Source organism: Saccopteryx bilineata, chromosome 2 (genome assembly GCF_036850765.1).
Source record: "Saccopteryx bilineata isolate mSacBil1 chromosome 2, mSacBil1_pri_phased_curated, whole genome shotgun sequence".
In the NCBI taxonomy this organism is placed as follows: Eukaryota; Metazoa; Chordata; class Mammalia; order Chiroptera; family Emballonuridae; genus Saccopteryx; species Saccopteryx bilineata.
In genome coordinates, this window is record NC_089491.1 from 184,857,808 (window position 1) to 184,870,031 (window position 12,224).

Here is a 12,224-nt window from a genome sequence, read left to right on the forward strand (position 1 = left end):
GGTCTTCTTCTGATGCCAAGCAGTCATTAACCCCTCAGCAGTTTAGCCAACCTGAGAATTGAATGACTTAGTAAGAGATTTGTGCCTATCAAAGAAAGCAGCTGAATTATTAGCTTCCAGCCTTCAAGAAAATAATGTACTTCGCTGGTCAGCTAAAGTATCCCATTTCAGGAAGCGTGAACAAATTTTTGTGGACTTTTTTTCTGAAAACAAACACTTTGTTTACTGTCATGATATCAGTAGTCTTCTCAGCCTGCTCAGTGTTACCACTTATAGTCCAACAGAATGGCGGCTATTTCTTGACATCTCTAAACGGACTCTGAAATGTGTTCTACTATGGTAATGTTTATGCAGCAGTTCCAATTGGTTATTCAACTCATCTGCGAGAAGATTATAATGACATAAAAATTGTCCTTGACTTTCTGAAGTATGAGGAGCATAACTGGATCATTTGTGTGGATCTTAAAATGGTAAATTTCCTGCTAGGACAACAGAGAGGTTTCACGAAGTATCCTGGCTTTCTGTGTTTGTGGGACAGCCAAGCTTGGGAGAAACACTGGACACAGAAGGAGTGGCCAAAATGTGAAGCTCTGGAAGTAGGTATGCAAAATATTGTGATTGAACCTGTAGTTAATCGAGACATGATCATTTTTCCCCCACTTCACATCAAACTTGGCTTAATGAAGCAGTTTGTTCAGGCTTTGAATAGAGAAAGTGAATGGCTTTCAACATATTATTTCTGCTTTTCCTGCCTTGTCTTTTGAGAAGATAAAAGCAGGTGTATTCGATGGATCTCAAATTTGAACCCTCATAGGTGATGAAGAATTTGCCAGGAAGATGAATAAGGAGGAGAAAGCAGCATGGCAGTCTTTTGTGGCAGTTACTAAGAGCTTCCTTGGCAACAAAAAAGCAGAAAACTACCAACATTTGGTTCAAAGGATGCTGTTGACTTTCTGCAACATTGTATATAATATGAATGTTAAGATTCACTTCCTGAACAGTCACCTTGATAAGTTTCCCAAAAATCTTGGAGCTGTTAGTGATGAGCAGGGAGAATGCTTTCATCAAGATCTGAAGATGATGGAAGAGTGTTATCAGGGGCAATGGGACAGAAATATGATGGCAGGCTACTGCTGGAGCATCAAATGAGATTGTCCTCAACAAGTACACAAAAACAAGAGCTACAAATGCAAATTTTTGCCTGAATAGAATTTAAATAAGTTTTGTGCAAATTTTATGATTAAAATACATGTTTTAATATGTTCTATTTCAAAATTGTAAATGAATTTTGATGCAATCATATCTTTTAGTGTATTAATGTATTTCCTGCATTGTATAAATTATTATATTTTCACAAAGATGATGCCCAAGAAGACATTCTACTTCATTATGTTAAACTAAATGTTGAAAATTTTACAGTAATTTGAAAACCTAAAATCTTGAATTGCAAAAAAACTGTAGTTTACAGAGAAAAACTAATGTCAGATTTGAGATCAGCACACTCGAATTAGGTAAGAACAAGTGTTTTTGTGGATGCAACAAAAATTTTGTTCCTTAGTGTTATCGATAAACTCTTCTTAACCAGAGTCTCCAATATAATATCAGCATAGTAGAGACAGTTAATAGGATACTTATAGATTCTTAAAGCCACTGTCATATTTGTCCAAAAGACTGGTGCCTATAGGCTGTAGTCCCCTCAGAAAACATTTTCCTGCCTTTTCCAGAAGTTGTCCATTGTCTTGCAAGTTGCCAGGTGGAGGAGGAAAGATTCAGAGTTTGGTTTTTATTTTTATTTATTTATTAATTTTTACTACTGGGTGTGGGCCCAGTGAGAGTGATACTCTAACAAGATGGTCAAATATCATCAACCTTGTTCATCAAGGGGTGTAAGATAAAAGCTGATAATACTATTGCAGAGGACTTAAACATAACATTTAATAAAAAAGTTAAAGACTTGATAGAAAATCAGCAAGTTTTTATTGTGCTTCAGAAAATTGATATTGATGTATATATGACACATAGCCAGTATGTGATTCATAAGTGTATGATGAGTTATCTTAACTGAACACAGTAATGTGAGCAGCACAAAGGAAAAACCACGGATTACTGGTACTGGTAAAGCCTGCCTGCACATTGCCTTAATCCCTGGCCTCCCTTCCCACTCAGAAGCACCACATCCGAATTCCCACCACCACTGGTTGTTCAGGTGGTTTTGAACTCTGTATAAGTGGAATTACATCATATACAACTTTGTTTCCTGTTTTCTTTCACTCAACTTCTGTTTGAGAGTCACCTCCATTCATTTATTCCTCTTGTTGCCACAGTACTCTAATTTCTGATTACACCATTATTTAAAAACTGCTGGGTTGTGGGATGCTATGTTCAATTTCAGTAGATAATCCCATTCAGTTTTCCAATACGGTTACTCCAGTTTAAATTCTCTGTAGCATTGTGTGAGTTCCCATTGTGCCATTTCCTTACTAACATTAGGTACTGCCAATCTTTTTGTTTTTGATGATTGGTCACTTTTAACCTTTATATTTCTTTATTACTATTATTTTATTTTTCAATTACAGTTTATCTTCAACATTACTTTGTATTAGTTTCCAGTGTACAGCATAATGGCTAGATAATTTACAGAGTGATCTCCAAATACTTCAGGTACCCACCTGACACCATATATAATTATAATAACAGTGACTAATTTCCCTATGTTGTATGTTCCATACCATAATTACTTTGTAAATACCAACTTGTTCACCCAGCCACTCCCAACTTCTCTCTCCTCTGGAAATCATCAGTCTGTTCCCTGTATCTAGGTCTGTTTCTATTTTGTTTATTTTGTTCTTTAGATTTCACATTAAATGAAACCATATGATATTTGTCTTCTTCTGTCTTATTTCATTTAGCGTACTATCTTCTAGGTCCATCCATGCTGTTGCAAAGGGTAAGATTCCATTCTTTTTTATGGCTAATATTCCATTGTATAGATGTACCACAACTTTTCTTTCTACTCATCTATTGATAGGCACTTGGATTGCTTCCATATCTTGGCTATTGTAAATAATGCTACAGTGAACATAAAGGCACATATATCCTTTTGTTCATTGCCTTGGGATTCTTCAGATATATACTCAGAAGTGGAATTGCTGGGCCATAAGTGATATTGCCAATCATTTAAATTTCAGCCCTTCTGGTGGGTAGCATCTCCAAGGCACTAGTTTGCATCTCTGTGATTAGTGATGAGCTGGATGGAGAATCTTTTCTAATGTTGACTGAACATTTAGATAACCTCTTTTGTACATAGCTTGTTTTCATCTTTTGCTACTTTTTCTAGGTTTCTTTATCTTATTTATTTGTAGGGGTCCTTAATATATTTTAGATAAAAACTCTGATTTTATATTGCAAATATCTTTCACACTATGGCTAGTCTGTTCACACCCTTGTTGTTGTTTTTTTGGTTGTTTTAGTTTTTGTTTTTTCTGAAGCTGGAAACAGGGAGGCAGTCAGACAGACTCCCGCATGCGCCCGACCGGGATCCACCTGGTATACCCACCAGGGGGCGATGCTCTGCACATCTGTGGCACTGCTCTGTTGCAACCAGAGCCATTCTAGCACCTGAGCAAAGGCCATAGAGCCATCCTCAGCGCCCAGGCCAACTTTGCTCCTATGGCGCCTCGGCTGCGGGAGGGGAAGAGAGAGAAAGAAAGGAAGGAGAGGGGGATGGGTGGAGAAGCAGATGGGTGCTTCTCCTGTGTGCCCTGGCCAGGAATTAAACCCAGGACTCCTGCACGCCAGGCCGACGCTCTACCACTAAGCCAACCGGCCAGGGCCTGTTCACACTCTTAATGGTGCGTTTTGGTGAAGAGAAGTTATAAAATAGTCTTTCTATATGGTTGGTAATTTTTGCATCATTTTAAAGAAATCCTTCCCTAATCCTAGGGATTAAGATATCCTCCTGTCTTATTTTCTAGAAACTTGACTTTTTTTAGCTTTCATGTTTAGATCTGCTATCTAAGTTCTTCTTTTTTATTCCTGACATCTTATTTTTTTCTTTCATAATGCATACTCAAGGATCTATAGTGTAATGTTGACAGAAGGGGTGACACTCAGCTCTGATGATCATTTTAATCTCAGGAAACACTTTCAATATTCACTATTAAGTATATGGTTGCTATAAAACTTTTTTTAAAGATACTTTTATCAAACTAAGAAAGTTATTTTTTTATTCGTGGTTTTGTTGTTTCATAAATGACTGTAGAATTTTATTAAATGCTTTTTCTGGATCTACTGGGATGACCATAAATATTTCTTTATTGAGACTCTATTAATATTATTAACATACTAATGAATTGATGGACACTAAATGAATTTATAGGTCTTGAATAATTCCAACTTAATCATGATGAATCATATTTTTTATACATAACTGAATTCAGTTTTCTAATATCTTGTTTAAAGTTCTGTTTCTATGCTCATGAATAAAATTGCCTTTTAATTTTATTTCCTGTTAATTACTTGTCAGGTTTTAGTATCAAGGTTATGCTGGCCTCCTAAAACATGTTGAGATATATTTCCTCTTGAGCTGTTTTCTCTTTAAGGATTTTCATTAAATCAATGTAATCTGTTCCTTAAATGTTGACTTCATCAATAAAGCCATCTGGTCCTCAAGTTTTATTTGTGGGAAGACTTTAAATTACAGATTAAATTTCTTTATTAATTACATGACTATTCAATTTTCTTTTATTCTGCAGTGTTTTTCTAAGAATTTGTCTATTTTACCTAAATTTTCAAGTTACTGGCACAAAGATGGTCATATGTTCTTTTTTTTATTATTATTTATTAAATTTAATGCAGTGACATGGATAAATCAGGGTACATATGTTGAGAGAAAACATCTCCAGATTATTTTGACATTTGATTGTGCTGTATACCCCTCCCCCAAAGTCAAATTGTCTTCTGTCACCTTCTATCTGGTTTTCTTTGTGCCCCTTACCTCCTCCACCCCCTCTCTCCTTCCTAGCCCCCTCCCTCCTCCCCCCACCCCCATTGCCATCACATTCTTGTTCATGTCTCTGAGTCTCATTTTTATGTCTCATCTATATATGGATTCATATAGTTCTTAGTTTTTCTGATTTACTTATTTCACTCCGTATAATGTTATCAAGGTCCATCCATGTTATTGTAAATGATCCGATGTCATCATTTCTTATGGCTGAGTAGTATTCCATAGTATATATATATATGTACCAAAGCTTTTTAATCCACTCATCCTCTTGATGAACACTTGGGCTGTTTCCAGATCTTCGCTATTGTGAACAATGCTGCCAAAACCATGGGGGGTGCATTTCTCCTTTTGGAGCCGTTTTATGGTGTTCTTGGGGTATATTCCTAAAAGTGAGATAGCTGGGTCAAAAGGCAGATCGATTTTCAGTTTTTTGAGGAATCTCCATACTGTTTTCCACAGTGGCTGCACCAGTCTGCATTCCCACCAGCAGTGCAGGAGCATTCCCTTTTCTCCACATCCTTGCCAGCACTTATTCTGTGTTGTTTTGTTGATGAGCACCATTCTGACTGGTGTGAGGTGATATCTCATTGTGGTTTTAATTTGCATTTCTCTAATGATTAGTGATGTTGAGCATTTTTTCATATGCCTATTGGCCATCTATATGTCCTCTTTGGAAAAGTGTCTATTCATTTCTTTTTCCCATTTTTTGATTGGATTGTTTGTCTTTCTGGTGTTGAGATTTACAAGTTCTTTATAAATTTTGGTTAATAACCCCTTATTGTCAAATATGTTCTCCCATTGTGTAGTTTGTCTTTTTATTCTGTTCTTATTGTCTTTAGCTGTGCAAAAGCTTTTAAGTTTGATATAGTCCCATTTGGTTATCCTGTCTTTTATTTCCCTTGCCCGTGGAGAAAAATCAGCAAATATATTGCTCCAAGAGATGTCGGAGAGCTTACTGCCTATGTTTTCTTCTAAGATGCTTATGGTTTCATGGCCTACATTTAAATTTTATCCATTTTGAGTTTATTTTTGTGAGTGGTGTAAGCTGGTGATCTAGTTTCATTTTTTTGCAGGTAGTTGTCTAATTTTCCCAACACCATTTGTTAAAGAGGCTGTCTTTACTCCATTGTATTTCCTTACCTCCTTTGTCAAATATCAGTTGTCCATAGAGCTGTGGGTTTATTTCTGGGTTCTCTGTTCTATTCCATTGATCTATATGCCTGTACTTATGCCAGTACCAGGCTGTTTAGAGTACAATGGCCTTGTAGTATAATTTGATATCAGGAAGTGTGATACCTCCCACTTTATTCTTCTTTTTTAAAGATTGCTGAGGCTGTTCGTGTTCTTTTTTGGTTCCATATAAATTTTTGTAATATGTGATCTATATCTTTGAAGTATGTCATTGGTATTTTAATTGGTATTGCATTGAATTTGTAGATTGCTTTGGATAATATAGACATTTTAATGATGTCTATTCTTCCTAACCATGAGCACGGTATATGCTTCCACCTGTATCTTCCTTGATTTCTTTTATCAATGCTTTGTAATTTTCCAAGTACAAGTCTTTAGTCTCCTTGGTTAAGTTTACTCCTAGGTACTTTATTTTTTTGGTTGTAATAGTGAAGGGGGTTGTTTCCTTAATTTCTCTTTCTGACTGTTCATTGTTGGCATATAAAAATGTCTCTGATTTCTGAGTATTGATTTTATATCCTGCCATCTTGCTGAATTCGTTTATCAGGTCCAGTAGTTTTATGACTGAGACTTTAGGGTTTTCTATATACAATATCATATCATCTGCAAATAATGATAGTTTTACTTCTTCTTTTCCAACTTGAATGCCTTTTATTTCTTCTTCTTGTCTGATTGCTGTGGCTAGGACTTCCAGGACTATGTTAAATAAGAGTGTGAAAGGGGGCACCCTGGCCTTGTTCCTGATCTTAAGGGGATTGCTTTTAATTTTTGCCCATTGAGTATGATGTTGGCTGTGGGTTAGTCATAGATAGCTTTTATCATGTTGAGGTATGTTCCCTGTATTCCCACTTTGCTGAGAGTTTTGATCATGAATGGGTGCTGGATTTTATCAAATGCTTTTTCTGCATCTATTGAAATTATTATATGGTTTTTCTCCTTTTTGTTTATGTGATGAATCACATTGATTGATTTACGAATATTGTACCATTCTTGCCTCCCAAGAATAAATCCCACTTGATCATGTTGTATGATTTTTTCCATATATTGTTGGATCCGGTTTGCTAATATTTTGTTGAGGATTTTAGCATCTATATTCATCAGAGATATTAGCCTATAATTTTCTTTCTTTGTGTTGTCTTTGCCTGGTTTTGGAATCAGAATTATGCTCGCCTCATAAAAGGAGCTTGGAAGTCTTCCTTCCTCTTGAATTTTTTGAAATAGTTTGAGAAGGATAGGAGTTAGTTCTTCTTTGAATATTTGGTATAATTCAGTTGTCAAGCTATCAGGCCCCGGACTTTTGTAGGGAGTTTATTGATAACTTTCGATTTCATTTGGTGTAATCGGTCTGTTTAGGTTTTCTGATTCTTCCAGATTGATTTTTGGAAGATCGTATGTTTCAAGGAATTTGTCCATTTCATCTAGGTTGTCTAGTTTTTTGGTATACAGTTCTTCATAGTATTTTCTTAAAATCCTTTGTATTTCTGTTGTGTCAGTTGTTATTTCTCCCCTCTCATTTCTAATTTTATTTATTTGAGTCCTCTCTCTCTTTTTCTAGGTGAGTCTAGTTAAAGGTTCATCGATCTAGCATCGGCCTAGCGTGCGGAGGACCCGGGTTCGATTCCCGGCCAGGGCACACAGGAGAAGCGCCCATTTGCTTCTCCACCCCTCCGCCGCGCTTTCCTCTCTGTCTCTCTCTTCCCCTCCCGCAGCCAAGGCTCCATTGGAGCAAAGATGGCCCGGGCGCTGGGGATGGCTTTGTGGCCTCTGCCCCAGGCGCTACAGTGGCTCTGGTCGCAACATGGCGACGCCCAGGATGGGCAGAGCGTCGCCCCATGGTGGGCGTGCCGGGTGGATCCCAGTCGGTCGGGCGCATGCGGGAGTCTGTCTGACTGTCTCTCCCTGTTTCCAGCTTCAGAAAAATGAAAAAAAAAAAAAAAAAAAAAGGTTCATCGATCTTGTTTACCTTTTCAAAGAACCAGCTCCTAGTTTCATTGATCCTCTGTATTGTTTCTTTAACCCCTATGTCATTTATTTCTGCTCTATTCTTTATTAGTTCCTTCCTTCTACTACCTCTGGGCTTTACTTGGTGTTTTTTTTCTAGTTCTTTTAGATGCAGGGTTAAGTTGTTTATTTGAGCTTTTTCTAGCTTCTGAAAGTGTGCCTGTAATGCTATGAACTTCCCTCTCAGTACTGCTCTTGCTGTGTCCCATAAATTTTGAGTTGTTGTATGCTCATTGTCATTCATTTCTAGGAATTTTTTTATTTCTTCTTTGATCTCATTCTTAATCCATTCGTTATTCAACAACCTGCTATTTAGTTTCCATGTGTTTGAGAATTCTGAGTTTTTCTGTTGTGGTTCATTTCTAGTTTCATGCCGTTGTGATCGGAGAAAGTGCTTGATATGATTTCAATCTTCTTCAATTTGTTGAGCCCGCTTTTGTGCCCTAACATGTGGTCTCTCCTAGAGAATGTACCATGAGCACTTGAAAAGAATGAAAAGAATGTATATTCTGCTGCTTTAGGGTGAAAGGTTCTGAAGATACCTATTAAATCGAATTGATCTAGGGTGTCCAATAAGTCTGCTATTTCTTTGTTAATTTTCTTTCTTGAGGATCTATCTAGTGATGTTAGTGGGGTATTGAAATCCCCTACTATTATAGTATTGTTGTTGATCTTGTCCTTTAGATCCATCAAAGTCCGCTTTATATATTTAGGTGCTCCTATATTAGGTGCATAGATATTTATAATATGTATATCTTCCTGTTGGATTACTCCTTTTATCATTATGTAGTGGCCTTCTTTATCTCTTACTATATCCTTTGTTTTATAGTTCAATTTGTCTGATGTAAGTATTGCTACCCCAGCTTTTTTTTCATTCCCATTTGCATGAAATGTTTTTTTCAAACAAGAAATACATGATTCCATACATTGGTGGAACATAAAAATGAGACTAAGAGACATGGACAAGAGTGTGGTGGTTACCAAGGGTGGGGGGGGAGGGAGGACATGGGAGGGAGGGAGGGAGGGAGAGAGTTAGGGGGAGGGGGAGGGGCACAGAGAACTAGATAGAGGGTGACGGAGGACAATCTGACTTTGGGCGAGGGGTGTGCAACATAATTTGATGACAAAATAACCTAGACATGTTTTCTTTGAATATATGTACCCTGATTTATTTAAAAAAAAAAAAAAAATGTTTTTTTCCATCCTTTTACCTTCAATCTATGTGTATCTTTTGTTTTAAGGTGTATCTCTTGTACACAGCATATGTATGGGTCTTGTTTTCTTATCCACGCAGCTACTTTATGTCTTTTGATTGGGTCATTTAATCCATTTACATTTAAGGTTATTATTGATATGTAGTTGTTTATTGCCATTTTATTCTTTAAAGCTGTATTCCTTTTTTGCTATATTTTTCCCCACTTTGATCTGTTTATAAAAGGCCCCTTCACATTTCCTGCAGCACTGGTTTGGTTGTAATGAATTCCTTGAGTTGTTTTTGTCTGGGAAACTTTTTATTTCTCCTTCGATTTTAAATGATAGCCTTGCTGGATAAAGTAGTCTTGGTTGTAGGTTCTTGTTCTGCATTACTTTGAATATTTCTTGCCATTCCCTTCTGGCCTCAAGTGTTTCCGTTAAGAAGTCAGCTGTCATCCTTATAGGGACTCCTTTGTAGGTGATAGCTTTTTTTTCTCTTGCAGCTTTTAATATTTTCTCTTTATCACTTAGCTTTGGTATTTTAATTATGATGTGTCTTGGTGTTGGTTTCTTTGGGTTTCTCTTTAAGGGAGTCCTCTGTGCTTCTTGAACTTGTGAGAGTTTCTCCTGCATTAATTTAGGGAAGTTTTCAGCTATGATATGATTGAACAAAGTCTCTATCCCTTGTTCTTCTCCTTCAGGAACCCCTATGATGCAGATGTTATTTCTCTTCATGTTATCACAGAGCTCTCTAAGAGTTTCCTCAGACTTTTTGAGTCTCTTTTCTTTTTTCCTCTCTGCTTTCATACCTTCATTCCAGTTTTCCTCCAACTCGCTGATTCAATCCTCAGCTCTATCTATCCTGTTTTTAATTCCTTCCATTGTGGTCTTTATTTCTGATATTGTATTTGTCATCTCCAACTGATTCTTTTTTATACTTGCTATTTCTTTATTTAGGTGTTCATAATGACCACCCATTGTAGTTCTAAGATCCCTATGCATCCTTACAATCATTATTTTGAACTCCGCATCTGGAAGTTTGATTATTTCCATATCACTCAGTTTATCTCCTGAAGGTTTCATTTGGATTGCACTTTTTTGTCTTCTCATTGTCTCTGTTTTGTTTGTAGAGTTGGTTGAGTCTCAGCTTGGTGTTGTCTGCCTCCAGTTTTCAGTTGTGTTATTTCTAGGTCTTCTTGGGTTGGTATCAGCTATTATTTGTAATCCACTTTCAGATTTGGGCCGCTTTAAAGTCTTGATTTGTTTGTTTTCTTAACAGGTGATAGTCTTGTTTACTGATCTCAGCAGGGGCTTCCTTGAAACTATATCCAGGAATGCGGTGGGTGTAACCTGAGACTCTGAAGGCCTCTTCCACCAACTAATCTCTCTGGGGGCAGGATGTTTTCTCAGCTTCAGTAGGGGGAGTTGTATCTCAGATTTCCACGGAGACCTGAGTTACTACCCCTCCTTCCCACTTCTTGTTTTCAGCTGTGTCTTGTTGCGCTGATTGGAGCTGGAGAGATGTCTGGAGATCTCTGATCTGGAAGCAATTCAGTACCATTTTGTGGGGAAGGATCAGTCCCTCCCCCAGCTATGGCCACCTCCAGCACGGATGAGTCAGCTTTATTTAGATCTTCTCTTGCATTCCTTAGCCCCTCACAGTCTGTCCCTCTCTCCTTCCTTTCCACTTGGGAGATAAGCTATTCTTTTCAACACACCTCGCTCCCTGACTGCCAGGCAAGTGGCTGTGAGCAGTATTTTCTGCTCTTTTCCCTGGGGTGAGATCCCCTCTGGGCTCTCCGCCTCACCCCCCCCTCCGTTCCTGTAAGCAGGGGAGATTCAGGCGCTCCCTACCAGGTTTGTTGTGGCTTCATCTTTGCTCCTTGGTTTTTGAGAGCTGTTCTTGTAGTCCAGAGTTGGTTTTTCACGCTGATTTTTCCTAAATTGATTTGTATTCCAGTTTGGTGGTGAGAGCTGGGTGTCTGTGCGTCCGCCTACTCCGCTGCCATCTTCAGGTCCATATGTTCTCTTTTATTGTAAATAATTACAGCATCTGTAGCAATGCTCCCTTTATATTTATGATGTTAATGACATATGCTTTCTCCTTTTTTTTTTTTTTCATTAAGTGAGAGGCAGAGAGGCAGGCAGACAGACAGGCTCCTGTATGTGCCCTGACTGGAATCCACCCAGCAAGCCCTCTACCAGGTGATGCTCTGCCCAGCTGGGGCTACTGCTCTGGTGCTTGGCAACTGAGCTATTTTAGCACCTGCGGTGAGGCCACCAAGCCATCCTCAGCACCTGGGGCCACCTTGCTTGAACCATATTTACAGGAGGGGAAGAGAAAGAGAGAGAAAGGGGAGGGGTGGAGAATCAAATGGCTGCTTCTCCTATTTGTCCTGATTTGCAATTAAACACAGGACTTCCACACACTGGGCTGACCTTCTACTGCTGAGTCAACCAGACAGGGCACCTTCTCTCTTTCTTGATCAGACTTGTCATAGATTTATTAATTTTATCAGTTTTGTATTTTTTTTAGCAAATTCAACTTTTGGTTTAAATAGTCATTTCAGTTAATTTTTCTCTTTCATTAATTTCTGTGCTTATCTCCATTACTTTCTTTATTGCACATTTTTTTGGGTCTGATGTTTTTCTAACTTCTTGAGATATTAGTAGATGCGTAGGTCAGTGATTATCAGCCTTTTGTTCTTCCTAATATTTGCCTTTAGGTTCATAAAGTTCAGTCTAAGCAAGACTATTTATAGTCCACAAGTTTAGCATGTAGTGATTTTATTACTCTTTAGTTAAAAATGTGTTTCAGTCTCTCTTATTT

The 12,224-nt window shown here is 37.8% G+C and overlaps 1 protein-coding gene across 14 annotated transcripts in view; it reads right to left on the minus strand.

Moving 5' to 3' along the window:
* Positions 1–12,224, minus strand: part of FRY (FRY microtubule binding protein) — a 620,873-nt gene that overhangs the window by 155,800 nt on the left and 452,849 nt on the right. The gene's annotated exons all lie outside the window — the stretch shown is intronic.